Genomic DNA, 18876 nt, shown 5'->3' on the forward strand with positions numbered 1-18876 from the left:
ACAAAAATAATAACTATGTGAGGTAATACATTTGTTAATTAGCAAGATTTAACTATTACACAATGTATATATACTTCAAAACATGTTGTACATGATAAATACATATAACTTTATCTGTCAATTTAAAATATAATCATAAGATTTTTAAAATACATTTAAAATGCGGTCCCCATTTTTATTCTCACTAACCAGTACATGTGTGAGAAATGTGAACACTGGCTGCAAGAAATATTAATGGTTCCAATTAAAAGTACATATTGGACATGTACTCTTAGTTTGGCCAATTTTATTACATTTTTCCATTTTTAAAATATATTTTCAATTTGGCTTTTGTTCTTTATTTGGAACATTGTGCGTGTGTGTGTGTGTGTGTGTGTGTGTGTGTGTGATCTGTATGCAGGGTGGTGGGTGGTGACAACGGTATGTGTGTCCTTGGGCAATTATAATAATGCTATTAAAATATTTTAAGAACTTAAAAATAACAATTATATCATTTAGTTTGATACTCTTAACCCTGATTTTTAGTGCCTAACTCTGATTAACAATGTCAAAATAACTGACCCAAACTGTGTGCTAAATATATTTAGTAATAAAATGATCCCTTGTTACCAGGTAGACATACAAAAAATATGACAGATATATACGAGGGGTCTTCATAAAGTTCATGGAAACATTTGTATTTGTTTGTAATTCCATTTTTTCACAAACTTTCTGAAGTACCCTTGTATGTGCAGGGGCACACCAAGCCTAGAGCAGCTATGTTCCACATTGAGATCCACCTGTAAAAATGTTGAAGTAACTTGTCTGAATCAACTTGGTGGAGAAAAAGTTCACGACAGGTATAATGTAAATGTGACGGAGCAATTAACAATTTTAAAGACTTTTAAAACAAATAATTATAATAATAATATAAATAATACAATAATAATAATAATTGATTAGATGTCTCCAGGATTTCTCCAACTATGAGTTTACGAATAATATAAAAATTGACAAATGACTTACATGTGTTTCTTCATTGCTGTATTGCATTTACTTCTCACTCCTTGGCTGTAATTTTGTAATCTGGCTTTTATCCCCAGCTCAATATTCTAAAACAACAATATTCTAAAAGTTATCACCAACAACTCCTAAATGCTAAATTCAGTGGCTTTTTATCACTTTTCACACTCTTCAATATTCTTTCAATATTTTGCACTGTTGAGTACTACTCCCATCGAATGATTGATTCATTCATTCAATAAACCCTTACAGAACACATTCTATATGACAGGCATTGTCCTAGGTGCTAGAAATAAGATGTAATTCTTATTTTTGTGGTGCTCTCAAAGAGGAAACATATACACCCTACATTCAAAGAAACTGCAGGAGGGTCGATTAAGTGCTATGTTAGCAATATGATGGAGCTTAGTTTTGAAGGTCAAGTAGAAATTAGTCAGGGGAAGAAGAGCTGTGGTGGGAGGGAGGAAAGGGGAAGGAAGAGTAATAGAGAAGTTGTAGTATATGCAAACATTCAAAGGTGAAAGAGAAAATAGTGCACTTGGGGAACTAAAAATACTGTCATTCAGTATATCCAGAGAGTGGTGTGGAAACTATTTGCATTTCTCCAAACACAAAATTCTCTGAAACCTCAGTGCCTTTGCCCATACTGGTCTTTGCCTACATCTGGATATGTTACTATCAGTTTTCAAAATTCAGTTCAAGAGACATGGACCCTGGTAAACCTTTCACTATTGCCTCCTCCCCACTTACCCTCTCTTTCTCTCACATATGCACTCTTTCTTATTCTTCTACTATCTTTTATCCTAAATCTTTCTTTTATTTTTGACCCACCCAACCCCATTTTTATGGTTAGAAAAAGTGGAAAATCTGCCTGATTTTTAAAAGAAAAAATAATCTATGACTCAAAGAACATGCTGATAAAAAATAAACCTGGAAACAAAGAGGGTGAGTCACAGTGCATTTAAAATATATCTTGACTTACAAAAAAACTTTATTTATACATAACATGTCAGGATTATTGCTATTGCATAAAATGAGGCACATCTGAAATTTTTCTTCTTTAGAAGAGTAAAACAGTTTATTTGTGAATATATGTAACATATCTGTAAAAAGTCTGTCTGAGGAAAGCAGTTTTGAAAGGTACTCATCTCATAAAGTAAGTCATTTCAGTTAAGTTTTGAATAAAATATGTTAGGAAGGTCACAACTGTGCCATGTGCATAGGAGCCCTTTCTTATTACAATATTATTTTAAAACAAGTATTGCATGGTTGAATATAGCAAAAAAAACCCAATATGAATTATTATTTACAATATATTGTGCTTTCTCTGCTTTTATAGAATATATAACCACTTACTTGCAAATAGCCTTTCCATCTTTGCAAACACGAGCAACATTGTCTGGACAGAAATCTGTTATAGTCCCTGGATGATCATCAAAGTCAGTCATAGATGTACATTTGGCTGTAAACCACCAAATTCAAAAATCCCTCAACAACACAGAACAAATGTTTCAAACCTGCATTACATGCATGTGAAAAGTTCTCCATGTTAGAAAAACTGTTTGTGTTAAAGAATCTTAAAATATGAAATTGAAAATAAATTTGTGGTACTTTGGGAATGTTTAAATATCATATTATGAAGCACCAGGCTTCAAAAACCAAGATGAAAAAAAATCAAGATGAACATCAAAACATGTTTCTTTCCATTATTTTGTACCTGATGATTTTCACAGCTTGGCTTTACAAAGTCAATACACAGTATTATAGCCCAAAGGACACCTAATATTTTAAATAAAGTTCTTTTTGACTAAATTTGAGTATAATCTTCTGGCTAAGGGAAAGCAAAACAATAACCAAAGATAGGGTCAACATACATACTGGTGTGCTAGGACAGTTCTAATTTATGCCTGTTGTCCCAAAATAATTATTAATAGTGCTCTTCACTCCCAAAGTGCTCTGATTTAGACAGATTAAATAGTTACCCTACTGGTAGGCCACTGGGGATAGCAAGCATCTCAGTCCCAGCTCTTGATGATTTTTTGATATTTCCAAGGCCACTGTGAAGAGTCATTCTGCCAAGGATATGATTGCAGTATCTCCTCCCTAATCTGAGCTAAGAAAAATTTTCTGGAGTCTGAAAATCAGTGAGCAGGAAAGTTTCTTACAAGTTACAGGACCTATAAACATGCACAGAAACTGTTATTCCAAGAAAGGAAGAACTATTTTGACCCTCTGCCAGCCTAAACACAGAGATTCCATAGAGTGAGATTTCAGATTGTCCGAATTCCAGGCCTCTGAGTATCTGTTGGGGTTGGTGGTGGCAGGCAAGAAGGGGAAATGTCTCTGATAAAGTCAGGCTGTAAAATCCAAAAGGAAGCTGTTTGCCCTCTGTAGAACATGTTTTTTCCTAATGTAAAATATGACACACTCATTTCACTACACAAACATATTGCTAAAAGAACAAAAGGGCGACATCAGAAAGCATAATGGAATTTTTAAGCAAAAACACAGTGTAGTATTTTAAGTTTCACTCTCATTTTTGAATGTGGAAACAGCTTCAGCTGACAAAAAAGCTCCCCTGACCATCTAACTACTCAACATTACAAAAATCCCTCACCAATATTAGTGGGTCAAATGTTGCTGCTTAGAAAAGTTTAAGGCACATCTGTTTTTAACAGGCAATGTTTAGAAAAAGAATTGTACTTCTTGGCCTAGCAAAGATTTTAGGGCCTGTTTTATAGACATATGATTATATCATGTTTTTCTTTGGCTATCTCTTTTCTTTTATAGGGATTCACATGGTTTTTATTATATCAAGTAAGCACATGTTCATATTGAACACATTGCCGATTGAAAATTTTCTGAAAAATGAAGTACAAGGAGCAAAGTGTTAAAGTAGCCTAAAACAATCACTAGTATTGACACAAGTAAAAATTTTAGTTACCAGTCTATAGAGTTTTTCATATGTATTTCAGAAATCAGAGACAAACATGTTAGCTTCAAGACAAAAAATTATTTAAGCCTTCTAAAAGTAAACACCTTTAAAAAAATCAGATACTTTCCGGTTTGTGAATTTTTAACAACAGAACCTTTGTTTGGAAGACTATTTCCTTAGACTTGGATACTACAGCAGCATTGATGACCTCTATAATTAAAATCTAATTAGTTCTTTTTATCTTCCACCTATAGAAATAAAGCAAGTTAAATTTTTCTTACGTCGTACACAATGTACAGTCAGAAAACAGCAGGAGATGAACAGAATTTGAGTAAGTATAAACATGCAATCCACCATCATGAAAGTAAGGCGGAAACCCAGGCATTCCTGACAATGGCACTTAATGACTACTACAATTATGAGAGGCAATCAGTGAACAGAGATTGTGAGTGGTTTATTTATGAGATAAGTGACCGTGGATTTTGAACTTTTTCCTTCCAGACTGTGTAAATTACTATTTAACTTTTTGGTTCTACATTTTTTGGTGCTTCCTGTACTTAGAACATACATGACTTATATATGAGTTGTACAATGCTTGAGTTTAGTCACAGCTACTCGTATTTGTTACTTCCAAGAACTATTTGTTCATCTTTGTAATAGGTTTCATAATGTTTTATTATTTTCCAAAGAAAAACCTTTGCTTGAAACATATTGCTAAAATGCAGTTTTCAACCATGCTGAAAATCAGATCTCTGACCATACAGCCACCGGGATTGCTAAGTCATATAATCTGAGGACATGATTGGGTATCATTGGCAAGGAGAAGAGATGAAGAAAGAATAAGAAAAAAAAAGAAAGTGGAAAAAGACGGAAAGAGAGAGAAAGAAGGAGAGTTGCCAGGAAGAGAAAATAAAGAGAGGATGGAGAAGGAAGTGTCAAGCAGGGTGACAAACACAGAGGTAATTCAGTTGGGATACCAGGCTTTCATAAGGATATTCTCTCTCTCTCCTCAAGTCCACCTTTGTCATTTGTCAGAATATCAGTACACTTTATGCTGATCATATCTGCCATATATTTTGCATCTGATCATCTTGACATGTCATCATTAATTTTGTACATCCTATGGATGTCAAAATCCACAATTTCCCCCAAGTACTGGCAAGTATATTTTATGTATTATATCCTGCTTGGAATTTATCTGTTATTGTACTTTAATCTCTCCCCCTACTTTCTGGCCACTAATAAAATGACAGTTTCATGAGAGTTCCAGGTTGAACTGTTATTCCACCTGTTAATACAGATAACATTTTATCTGCCCTGCTCACCTTGATCCAGCATTATTTATTTATTTTCAATAGTTCTATTTCATTAATAAAAATTTCCTTGTTTTACAATACCATAGCAGTAACAAATGTGTACTTTATGGTATTAGTACAACGTTACAAGGATATGCTTGCCCACTTTTTGAAAATGGGCATTTTTTGTTTATGTGTTTCTAATATGGTTAGAGTCAAGCCCTTATTTGAGTATTTAATAAGAAATAAGATACAAAGGATTATAAATCACAGATAGCATCTAACTTTCTACTTGACCTCTACATGAATTCCCTCTTTAAAATTCCACTGGCTTTTGAGATGAATCTCAGTTGCTCTTGGTTCAGAATTTATAGATTATGGTTGTTACTAAAGTACTCTGCTTAAACATTCTGGTGACAGGTAACTCAGACCCTCTGGAAGCAGCCATCTTACAGCTCTATCAGAAATATCCCCCCTTCTGTTAAACCAAAATCTATTCTCCTGAAACTTCCAGCCAATATGGAGCGAATTCACTGCGGCTCACTTAGAGAGTCCTGCCATATGGTAAGACTTCAGAAACACAGCATCATTAAGACTATCAGACAGACAAGTTGTGGGAAGAGAACATTTCAGCTCACATATCTGATTTACTATGGGCGTACTTAATATCTCCCTTCTTCATCTATATTCTTTCTAAGATATTAAAATTAGCTATAAATTATTTATGTGATGCACACAATGGTGGTTACATATCTAACAACAAACAACCCCTTACCAGTCCAGAAAATACCTTTCTTCTCCCAACAGAGGCTGGAAATGCCGGTTATTGCTATCTCAGCCTGCCTTGTACCTACGAGTGATCATGTGACACAATTCTAACCTAAGAGACATAAGGGGAAGTCTGCTGGGGCTTCTCAGAAAGTTATTTCCCCCCCCAAAAAAGGAAAGAGCTGTCTTTCTCTTTCTTCCTACTTTGCATACAGCTGTGTCAGAATGTGATGCTTGGAAAGGCTGCAGTCACCTTGCAACCATGAGTAGAGCCATCCTAACACAATGGAGGTTATAGAGTGAAAAAGTGGGAAAAAAAATAGGTCCTTGATAAGTTTAATGAACTAATGAATCAAGCTTGGGATTGCCTAACCTCAGACTTTTTGTTATATGATATTTAATAATAAACCCTTTATTGTTTAAACTACTTTTAGTTGGGTGTTTTATTGTAGCCAAAAGCATTCTAACTGATACGCCATGTTAATAAAAAGGGACAATAATATGGATCAACCAAAATAGCTTTTAAAAAAATTATAGGTAAATGAACAGTAAATATAAGATAAATGGACATTAAATATAAGATAAATGAACAGTAGCTACCAACCTGTTAATCTGATGCATGAAATAGGACACAATTAAACCCAAGAAAGTTAATGATAGATCTTAAATTTTGAATTAATTGTATAATGGAGAATTCATTGTGGACTGCAATTACAGTATAATGAGATATGAATAGATAAATGTACTTAAATAAATCAACAAAACTAATCTTATTAAAACTAATAATGAGAATTCATCTAGGTGAATTAAGATATATAAGCCTGATCTAGATATGACGAAACATACTATGTCAAAAGAACAAAAAATTTATCCCAGCTCTTCCACTTGCTAAATGTGTGACCTTGGAAAAGCTACCTAACTTCTCTGTGCTTCAGTTTCTTCTTTTGAAAAGTGGGGGTTATAATAATAGCACCTCGTTCATAGGGTTGTTGTGACAACTAAACAAGGAACACAGCACTTAATAAGGAAGTACTCAATAAGTGTGGCTATTGTGGTTATTATTTATTGTTTTGTGACATAAATGTAGTTTAAATAAAAACTCAGAAAAATTAAAAAGTGGTCAGTTAAGTGAACAGAACATGATATAATTTTAGCTTTCATCTTTTAATGAGTTGGAAAACATTAAAATGAGGCCAGAAATATGTAGATTGCTGTGAAGCCCCCAGGATCCAGAGGTGGTGGAGCTGAGCGCCTCAGCCCCACCACCCTCACCACAACCAGACCAGCAATAGAGCCAGCCATGGGCCAGCCCAGCCCCCCTTTACCTCTCCCTTCCCAACAACATCTTGGAATGTACTTATTATAAAAAATAATAGATAAATAAATAAATAAATGCAAATGTAACTGGAGAAATACAAACCACCACTAAAAAAAAAAAAAAGAAATATGTAGATTGCTAAAGAGAGTAGGCGTGATTTAAAAAGTGGGTGGGATTTAAGTTCAAAACCATATAAAACTAATAGTAGTTACCTTTTGGGAGGCAGTGATTGAAAGATGGCAAGATAGGGACACTAGGGTGCTGATAATGTGCTGGTTCTTGATCTGAGTACTAATTACATTGGTTTGCTCACTTTGTGGAAATTTATCTAACTGTGCACTTATGATTTGTATACTTTTCTGAATGTAATACTTCAGTAAAAAGTTATTTTAAGAAGGAGGGTTGGGGTTGCTCATAGAAAGAGTATAACAAATTTAATGTAAATTAAAATCAGATCCTTTATCTTCGAAAAAGCATTACATATTTGACTTTACCTCTTTTTGGACAAAGGCCTGAGAGGTCTTTCTGAGATTTATCAAGATATGCCAAAACACTATAGTAAGAAACTTAGTTTGCTTTCTTCTCTTTAGAGACTGAACTAAGCTCAGTAAACCTTGAGATCATCATCAGGGCCTTAAATGATTTTTTGCTCAGAAGAGGGGAAGAATATTATGATGGGGTTAAGTGTATAGACTCCAGAGTCTAACATTTTGGGTTCATATCTTGGCTGCCACACTCACTACCTGTGTATCGCTATTTCTCTATCTTAAAATGGGAATAACAGTAGCATCTACCTCACTGAGTTATTGTGATAATGAGATGAGTTGATATACACATAAAGTATCTAGAACAGTACTGGCACATGGTAGATGCTATGTAAGTCTTAGCTATTATCATAAATGCTAGGCTTGCCTCCTTTTAAAAACTTCACCTCAATTGCTGAGGAACTCTTACTTTTTGACAGGATTGAGGATCCATTCTGGTCTCCAAGATAAATGCTGATTATGATGAAGGTTAGAAACAGGATGGAAAATTCTGTATGGAACAGTAGAAACAGATTCACATAAATCATGCAAGCCAAAGGGCATTTGAACACTTGTACCGAAAAGAATAATTATAAGAATAGTAATGACATTTTTTATGATAATGATAACTTACACATTGGTTTTCATCTCCTTCTGGCTACTTAAGGACTTTCCTCTAAGAATTCTTCCATCTCTCTCCTGATTTAGAATTTCTGGCTTTCCATTGAATCATTCCCCATCAACAAACATGCTGTAATTTCTCTCATCTCCAAAACAAGCAAAAATCCCTGATCTCACATCTTTCTTCAGCTATTTTCATTTTCTCTACCTCATTAACAGCAAAACTCATCAAAAGAGTTGTTACTTCCAGTATTTCTTCCCTGTTATGTCTTGAACCCACTTCAGTCAAACTTTCTTCTCACCAAACTGTTTCTGTCGTGCAGAGAATCACAGTCCAGATCTGTTTACCTGGAGTAGAAACCACTGGAGCCAGTAACAGGTAGAACACTTGAATGGCAATTGACAAATTGATGGAGGCTGAGCATGCACCAGCGTGAGGGTTAAAAAATTCCTGGTTTCCCAGTTTTAGGGAGACTCTCGCACTTTCAATACCTTACTGCTACATCAGCAGGACTGCAGTATAATAATAGTGGATTACAAGTGAGAGAGCTACAAGACACAGACTCTATTTAAAGAGTCTCTAAGAAAACTCACAACAGGGGAGCAAAACCAAGGACACTAGAGGAAATTTGTTGTTGACTCCACGACTACAGCAAATGGTAAACGCCTAATTCCTAGCCAGATAAACGTAAAATTTCATACTCCCTTTATCTGGTATATAATGTCTGGTTTTCAGCAAAATATTACAAGGCATGCTTTGGATTAGATGTCCCTCCAAAAGTTCACTGAGTTTAATTCCCACTGACAGTGTTAAGAGTGTGGGAAATCCTATTATAGTAATTGAAAAGTAAGGCCTTGAAGAGGTGATTAGATTGGGAAGACTGTGCCCTGGTGAATGGATTAATCCAATCATGGTTTAATGGTGGTCATAAGCATGGTTCTGTTGGCTTAAAAAGGAGAGCATGTGAGAAGCTCTCTCTCCCTGCTCCTCCCACATTCACCGTAGAATACCCTGTGTCACTGTAGTCACCACCAGGAGAAGGCCCTCCCCAGATGTGTTCCCTGGATTTTGGACTTCCCAGCCTCTGAAACTATAAGTGATAAATACTGTTTCTTTACCTAGTTTCAGGTATTTCTTTATAAGCAACAGAAACAGACTAATACAGCAAGAAAAAAGTAGTCTGAAGAGACAAACCAAGTACCAGAACCAGATTCAGATATGGCAGAGATTTTGGAATTATCAGATCAGGAATTTAAAATAATCATGATTAATATGCTAAAGCTTCTAATGAAAAAGGTGGACAACATGCAAGAATAGATGGGTAATGTAAGCAGAGAGATGGAAACCCTAAGAAAGAATCAAAATGAAATGCTAGAAATCAAAACACTGTAACAGAAATAAAAAATGTCACCAATGGGCTTATTAGCAGACTGGACATGACTTAGGAAGGAATCTGCTATTTACAGTAACATGGATGAACTCAGAAATAATTATGTTAAGTGAAATAGGCCAGTCACGGAAAGAGAAATACTGCATGTCCTCACTCATAGGTGGGAGCTAAAATATAGATAGATAAATAAATAAGTAAATAAGTAAATAAATAAGGAAGAAATAAACAACAATCACAATAATACATTGAACTTTCAGAAGGAGAGAACAGAACTGTGGTTACTAGAGGTGGGAAAGGGGGAGGGGAAGGGGGTTATCAAGGAATTGGTTAATGGACACAAAGAATGATTACATTCTGTAGTGATGAATATGCTAATTATCCTGATTTGAACATCACATATTGTACACAAGTATTGATATTCAACTCTGTACCACAAAAATATGTACAATCAATTATGTTTCAATAATAAAAAGGAAAGAAAATATGTCAATAAAAACTTTCCAAACTGAAATGCAAAGAGGAAAAAAAGAATGAAAAAAACCTAGAACAGATTACCCAAGAAATGTTGGACAATTACAAAATGTATGACATGCATAATGGAAATACCAGAAGGAGAAGAAAGAGAAAAGGAGCAAAGAAATATTTGAATTAATAATGGCTGAGAATTTTCAAAAATTAATGACAGACACCAACCACAGATCCAGGAATATCAGCGAACACTAAGCAGGATAAATAAAAACTGCAGAAAACTAAAGACAAATCTTGAAAGAAGCTAGAGTGGGTGGGGTAAGTGTGGAGAAAGCTTTTACAATAATCAAAGAGAGAGATGCTGTTGGCTCATCAAGGGTGGTGTCAGTGGAGGTGGAGAAAAGTGATTGGATTTGTGACATATTTTGAAGATAAAGTTGACAGAATTTCCTGAAGGATTGGGAATGGATATAAGAATAGTTGAGGTGGGCTGGCCCGGTGGCACACTGGATAGTGTGCCACTTGGCAAGTGCGGCGGCGCTCCCGCCCGAGGGTTCGGATCCCACATACAGACCGGTTCCCGCTCACTGGCTGAGCGAGGCGCGGGAGCAACACCGGGGGTTGCGATCCCGTTGCCAGTCCCCGGTCCGGTACGGGGGCAATACTGATGGTTGCAATCCGTTGCCAGACACGGAAAAAGACAAAAGACCAAAAAATAATAATAAGAAGAAGAAGAATAGTTGAGGTGAATGGCATGTCACATTCATGGCCCCCAGCTTCAGACTCACCAGGAATTCTTTTTAACCCTAGTCATCTCCTTCAACCATTACCTTCACCTAGTATTTCAGACTTTCACTACCCCAAATAAAAATTTTCACAGGGTAAAATTGAGGTTATGATCTGAGAACTCCACTTTCCCAGTCCTTGCCCTTCAGCCCTCACCTATAAATTTCTCTGCATTGGCTTCCATCCTTAACTCCTTCATTCCCATCTCAGTGGAAGAAGAGGTGTTTTCCAATCTTAACTAATCCCATCTTTCCATGTGTGTTCTTGATCTCATCCTTTTCTGTCTCCTTATGGTCCCTGTTCCATTGATTATCCCCTTTCTCCTGAATCTTCAACCTTTTCCTTTCTGTTGGCTCCTTCCCATCAGTATTTAAACATGTTCAAGTCTTTTTAATATGTGTGTCTGTGTATGTGCATGTGTGTGTGAGAGAGGGAAAGAACTAACCCTCCATCAAGCTCACTTCTTCAATTATCACAGTTTCTCTCCTTTTCTTTGTAGAATAGCTGTTTAGAAGAGGAGTATTAATTTATTGCCTCCACTTGCTCACTTTTTTTCCCCTGAAAATCCTTTAATAAATGTTACAGTGAGAAATTATATATAACAGGCATAGAGGTACATTTTAATATTTGGTATGGCCCCCAAAAGGAAATGTCTGTTGGGAGATGCCAAAAGAAAATGTCCTCAGTTTCCCTTACTTCTTGTCCACTCCCCAGCCTACTGCAATTAGATTCCATTCCCTTTACTCCACTAAAAGTAAAACTGTACTCATCAAGGTTATACAAAACTTACTAGCTGCTAAATCCAGTGGGTACCTTTCCATCTTTACCTTCTATGAACATTTGCAGCATTTGACACTGGTGACCACTCTCTTCTTAAAACTCTCTGTTCCCTTGGCTACTGTGACATTGCTGTCTTCCTGACTTTCACTGTACCTCTATGGAGAATTCTTTTCAGTCTTCTTCAGGTGCTCCTCTTCTTCCATTTAGTCCATAAACATTGGAGTTCTTATGACTCTCCCTTTGAGGTTCTGATCTCATTTTTTTTGTACTCTCTGTTGAGTAACCTCACTGCAATTGTGTCCTCATCTACCATTTCTCTGAAAGTAATGCCTAAATCTATCTCCAGCCCAGATATCTGATTGCTTAATGAACATCTCTTCTTGGAAGTTTCAAAGACATTTAAAATTTTATATGATTGACACTGAACTCATAATATTGCCTACCTACATGCTCTTTCTCCTATATGCCATGTTTTCTTAAATTGCACTCTCACCTATCTCTTCACTAAAGCCCAAACTCTAGGGGTCTTCCTATGTCCTACCATCTCTCTCATTTTCATGTGGTTAGTCACCAAGTCTCCTTACCTCTACCTCTTAAATCATTCTTGAATGTGTCCCTTTTCTTCCCTACCTACACTGTTTTATTTTGAACCTCATTATTATTATTATTAACCTAGATCAAAGCAACAACCTCCTAACTGATGTTGGCTCAGGGAATTATCTATTCATCTTTGTCTCCCCAGTTCTTGGCCTAATACCTATCTGGCACATAGTAGCTAATCAACAATTTTTTTTAATGAATGCTTAACCGTTCAAATGTTTCTCTTCTTCCTTCAATCTAATCTCCAAATTTATCCTCCATTAATGAATTCTCTTTTACATTCCCTTTTAAACATCCCCATTTTTGGTTTAATGTGTCTTAAACACTTTTGTCTTGAAGTTTTCCATTGACAGTAAACTTAAAAGTGTGTATATACACACACACACACATATATTTGTAGATGCTTTATGTTATTTCTGGAATAGAATACTCATCAATTAGAGTTCATATACTTTTGAAGCTTCAGTTTCAAGCAGAGAAGAAATGTTCTGCTTCCTGATGAAAAATTCTTTTATTTACTTCAAGAGCTTCCTAAAATATGCATTTGTTTCAGTTTATTTTTGAACAATTCAAAGAGTAATTTGCCCTTTTCCATGCAAGATAATGTGCATATAGCATTTGATATATCATTATTTATAAGTATAGAAAGCAGGAGGAATTAAAATAATTTATTCATGCAAAATAATTATATAACTACTAAGTAGCAACATAAGCCAATGATATAAAATATCATGGCATTGGTAATCATTGCATTGAAAAAACAATTACGATTTTTTAATCACATTTTTTGTTATTTGGCAACAGGATATGGAGGAAATTAAGATAATTAGATCACAAAATCTTAAAACTGTAAGTTGCTTCATTTTACAAATAGAGAGCGTGAGGTTCGGAGAAGTTAATTCCTTCACCCAGATCACACAGACTGGATTAGGGACAGATCTCAAGTCTAAACTAACATTCCTTGGTTGTCAGACCTGATACCATAAATAATAATGCAATCTACACTTGTTTCATGTATTAGTCCATTTCTGTTGCTTATAACAAATACAAGGAACTGGTTGTTTTATAAACAAAACAAAATTTATTGCTTACCATTTCAGAGGCTAAGAAGTCCAAAGTCCAGGGAACACATCCAGTGAAGGCTTTCTTTGGTGGTGACTTCAGTGACAGCAGGGTATCACATTGTGAAATGGCACAGCAGAGAGAGCAGAGAGAGGGACAGACTATTTGTGCTCCCCTTTTAAAGCCCTCAGAAACATGCCCCTGTTCACCATTTTTAATCTATTCACTAGGCACTGTCCTACAATCTAGTCACCACTTCAAGGCCCCACCTTTCAATTATCATAATAGGATTTCCCAACCTCAACATTTAACAGTGGGGGTTAAGCCTCAGTGAGGTTTGGGAGGCATCCAATCTACAAGATATAGTACTTTAGAGTTTAAAAAGTACTTTCAAAAGCATTATCTTCTTTGATGCTCAAAACCATTTTTTAGGTAAGTCAAATATTATCCCTAATTTACAGATGAGAAAATGGATGGGGAGAGGTGAGGGGAAGAGGGCAGGGCTCAGAAAAATTAAGTAACCTAGTAAAACCATATAGGTAGTAAAGTATTAGAGCTGGGACTAAGATTCAAGTTTTCTGACTCTAAATTATACAATAAATAAAAATATACTGCATAGGAATCTGAATCAGCAAGTTAGTAACAAAAATTTAGTTGTTATTTTATTTTTATCCTCTCCCTTTTGCAAAATAACTCATTAAAAATTATATGATGGCAGACTTGTGAAAGTTGAGTTGATAAATAAAAATATTCTGAGTCAGTTCTCCAATCTTTCAAAATAACTTTGAACTTTGATTCATGAGTCATTTTAATTACAGTGGGTGGTAAGTTTTCTATAATGGTATATACTGGCTTAACCAAAACAGAAGGGTGAAACTTGTGATGAAAGGAATAAAGGCTATTGTTGGGTATGTCAATCCCTGGAGACTGGTTCAAGTCTTGGGCAGTTTATTAGGTATCCAGTCCTGTGCTAGGGGTTCTGAGGGCTACAGAACTTGAATAAGTTGTGGTTGCTGCTCCTTGAGAATTTTACACTCTTTTTGGCCTGTTCAAAAAAAAAAAAGCCTAGATCACCTAAGGTTAAATCCCAGTTTTACCACTTACTAAAACTGTGTGACCTTAGGCAATTTATTTTAATTTCTGCTGTGCCTCTGGTCCTCACCTTTAAAATGAGCACAACAATATTACTTACATCACAGAATTATTGGTAGGATTAAATGAATTAATATGTTTATGATATTTAGAACAATTCCAGGTACCTAATGCTTTATATGTGAATAAAATATAAATAAAATAATCAATTACCTGGATTCATGAGAAGGGTAGATTAGAGTAGGAAAGGCTGACGCTAGGGAGACCAAATGAGAAGCTGTTGCAGTAACCCACAATGGGGTGATGGAGGATGGGGGAGGATATAACATATAAAATTCAAAGGAAGGATGGGCTCCTTTGGTGATGGACTAGAGACAATGAAGGGAAGGGAAAGCCTGAAATCTATTGTAGTCATGGATTGATCTTCAGATTAACTCTTGGGAGTATAGGTTAATTATGGGACCTTTGGGATAATCTAGGGTTCCCTGGGTCTGTATTGAAACAGACCTGAAAGCTTTTTTGGCGCTGAAGAATTCTTCTGGACCAGGGGAAACACGGGACTACAATGAGTGAAACATGCGTGAATCCCCTGAGCTCTATCACTGGGCAGGCAATTTTTTACTATGGGAGTTAACTAAGCACCCTGAGCAGACAGTTCACAATTTTTTAAAAGTTAGATACTGATATTTAAGACACTGCTTAGCAATGGATCACAAATTTTGTGATTTCATTAATGAAATGGTTCAAGAATGAATTGGCTGGATTGTGGAAGGATAGTTTTATTATTATAAGTTCCATGACACCAATGCATTGCAAAAATACCTTACAGTTTGCTAATAAAAAAAATTTTAAAGTACTTGAACATTCAATTAAGGTCTTATAACATAAATGATATGTGTATATATGTGTATATGAATATACACACATACACACACATGTGTATACACACATATATATACACACATAAATGATATGTGTACATACACACATACACATATCATTTAAACTTTGTTTTTCACTTGAAATCTGTCCAGTGAATGTTACGTAAGGTGCTGTAGATGTTTGGTTAAGCAAATTCCTATGAACTCATTACAGATCCTCTTTAAGATACGTTCTCATGTGCTCAGAGTTCAGAAGTGGTATCTAACATTTACATAAGGCAATGGGCAATTCTATCACTCTTCTTTCCCTACATGCATACACACACACACACACACGCACACACGCACACACACACGCACACACGCACGCACGCACACACACGCACGCACGCACGCACACACAGACACACACGCACACACACACACACGTGCGCACACACACACACGCACGCACACAGACACACACACATGCACACACACACGCACACACACACACGCACACACACACACACGCACACACACACGCACGCACGCACACACACACACTTTCCTATTTGCTTTTGCCTTCAAGTGGAAGAAAAGACATGCTTAAGATTAAAGCAATACAGTGTTCTTGTTTTTAGCTTCACATTTTGCCTGGCCAACTACTACTCAGTTTAATTGTCACTTCCCAAGGAAGGTATCTGCCTTTCCATATAAAAACAAAAACAAAAATGAATTAGATACTCATGTTTTTTTTTTCTTTCATAGCACCCTGTGGTTCTTCTTCATGGTACTTATCACACCTTTTTCACTAGGTACACAGATATAATGTCTGTCTCTTTTACTATTCTATTAGCTCCATGAGGGCAGTTACCATATTGACTTTGGGCACCAGTGCATCCCCAGTGCATAAAACAATGTCTGACAGTGCTGGGTGGTCCCTGGATAGTCCTGGCTAATGAAGTCTCTTCCCCCTCTTCTCGCCTGTAATTCTCAGAATAACCGTAGCATGTGCTGGCAATGCATATCCTGAGATACAGAGAAACTGCTGGAAACAGGCTGGGCCTTATCCCTGTCTCTCTTAAGGAATGTAACACCTTGAATTAGGGAGAAGCTGCCCAGGACAGCCAGGGCTTTGTTCCTCTCTCCCCTGAAAGCAGGACGTCTTTCAAAACTTTGCTTAGTGAGTCCTATTACCCCTGAAGTTTAAAACCCGAGGAAGGCTGCCTTTTGGGGTCCCTAAACTGTGGTGCAAATGGGACACATGCAGCCAAGACTCCATCGACCCCAGGTAGCTTTCTTGAGCTTCGGAGGACTGGCTCACACCGGATCCTAGCCTTCTTTTGTCCCTTGCTGCCTGTCTGTAAGTAATAAATCACTTCATATAACTTGTTGCATGTGAGTATGTGCTGTCTCACCAGGTTTGGGCAATAGGTAACACTGCAGCCCAAAATGCAGTGGATGAATGTGACTCCTATTCCTGATGGTTGGCATAGTGATTATCTTTGCAATCCTCCATGAACTGGGAATCCTCCCTTGGGACTGGTTATTAGTGAACCTGCTTCACATCACATAGGTGCTCCGTACATATTTGTTTAATGAACAAAGTGGAGAAGAAAACTGGCATTTATTGAACACCTAGCCCCATACTAGACTCACATATGTTCTTTACAACAGTTCTGTGAGGAACTATTATTAACACCATTTTAAAGACAAGGAAACTGAAGTTCAGAGAGATTAAATACTTTTCTAACATCACAGAATTATCAAATGGCAATGCCAGAATTTGAGCTGAGGACTGAATCCAAAGCTACTGCTCTTCACTCTATCCCATTGCTTCAATTTCTGCTTAATATGACTTCTCCATTGAATCAGTGATGTAAAGGACGTACCCTGGGGCCATAATAAAAAGTGAAAGAAGAAAGTAATAAAGCAAATATTCAAAGCTCAATGGCTCCACATCAATCCCTAATATTTAAATATCACAGAGAAATTTGGATTGTGAACAACTATCCAAGTGCATTTTTGTAGACTAGCTTATTTGCAAATCATGGAGTTAATAACATAGCCTTTGACTCTTTAAAACAATTATTTTATTCCTGGTAATTTTTAAAATTTCAAATGTTATATTATATTTATATATAATACTCCTATTTTAAAAAATACAGGTGTATAAAGTAAAGACCAAAATCACTTACCCTCCCCCAATCCTACTCTCCAGTGGTAACCGAAGTTAACAGTTTGCTGTGTTGTGTACATGACTTTTTATTTCTGAAAAATCATCTTCAATTTCCATTAATAGACTGTTATGAAATCATAGTTGGCAGTTATTATGACAGTGAATTTGGGAGTAGGTAAATGCTTTGCATTTAGTGTGTGTGTTCTTAGAGCATATGTCTTTGTAATCATTGATATGCAGGGTTCAAAGGGCCATACAGAGTTCATACGGTTCTTCCCAGTCTAGAAAACTTTTTTCCCCTCTTCTTTTCTTTTCTTCATTTATTTATTAATTTTTTACAATATGAACTGAGTGCTAACCATATGCCAAACACTAGGAATACAATAGGCAGCAAGACAGACTTGGTCCCAGCTACAGGCTCTCATTACAGCTTAGAGTGAAGAGACAAGCATATGATTTTAATTCAGGATGATGAGTAGGATGACAGAATGTGCAGTTCTTATACTTTAGTGTGTGCAACAGAATCATCTGGGATGCTTGTAGAATAAGGGGGTGCAATGGAGAGTGCATGGGGAAAACTTTGTGTAAAGGGGGTCAGGGAAGATGTCTGCAGAAAGTTATGTCTAAATTGAGACTTGAACACTAAGCGCTAAGTAGGCAATTGGAAGTCGTGGGTTGGGAAATGAGTAAGAGCATAACAAGAAAACTTGCGTGAGTATGAGAAAGAGCGAGCCTGCACACAGGAAGTGGAAACTCAAAATGTCTAAAGAGTAGAGTTGGGTATATTTTTAGTTTTTTGGATTTTTTGCTTTACTTATTTTTTAATTGACAAATAACAAACTATATATTTATAGTGTATTACATGATGCTTTGATATATGTATACATTGTGGAATGGTCATATCAAGCTAATTAACTTATCCATCACTTCACATACTTCATACATTTTTGTGGTGAGAACACTTAAAATCTACTCTCAGCAATTTTTTTTTTTTTTTTGTCTTTTTTTGTCTTTTTCCATGTCCGGCAATGGATCGCAACCCTCAGTGTTGCCTCCGTACTGGACCGGGGACCGGCAACGGGATTGCAACCCTCGGCGTCGCTCCCGTGCCTCGCTCAGCCAGTGAGCAGGAACCGGTCTGTATGTGGGATCCGAACCCTTGGGCGGGAGCGCCGCCGCGCTTCCCAAGTGG

The 18876-nt window shown here is 36.4% G+C and overlaps 1 pseudogene; it reads right to left on the bottom strand.

The window, feature by feature from the left end:
• LOC103593400 overlaps positions 1 to 4294 on the bottom strand; it is a 47445-nt pseudogene extending 43151 nt beyond the window's left edge.
• Between the last annotated feature and the right edge of the window lie 14582 nt (positions 4295 to 18876).

Source organism: Galeopterus variegatus, unplaced genomic scaffold (assembly GCF_000696425.1).
Source record: "Galeopterus variegatus unplaced genomic scaffold, G_variegatus-3.0.2 Scaffold1339, whole genome shotgun sequence".
NCBI classification, from domain to species: Eukaryota; Metazoa; Chordata; class Mammalia; order Dermoptera; family Cynocephalidae; genus Galeopterus; species Galeopterus variegatus.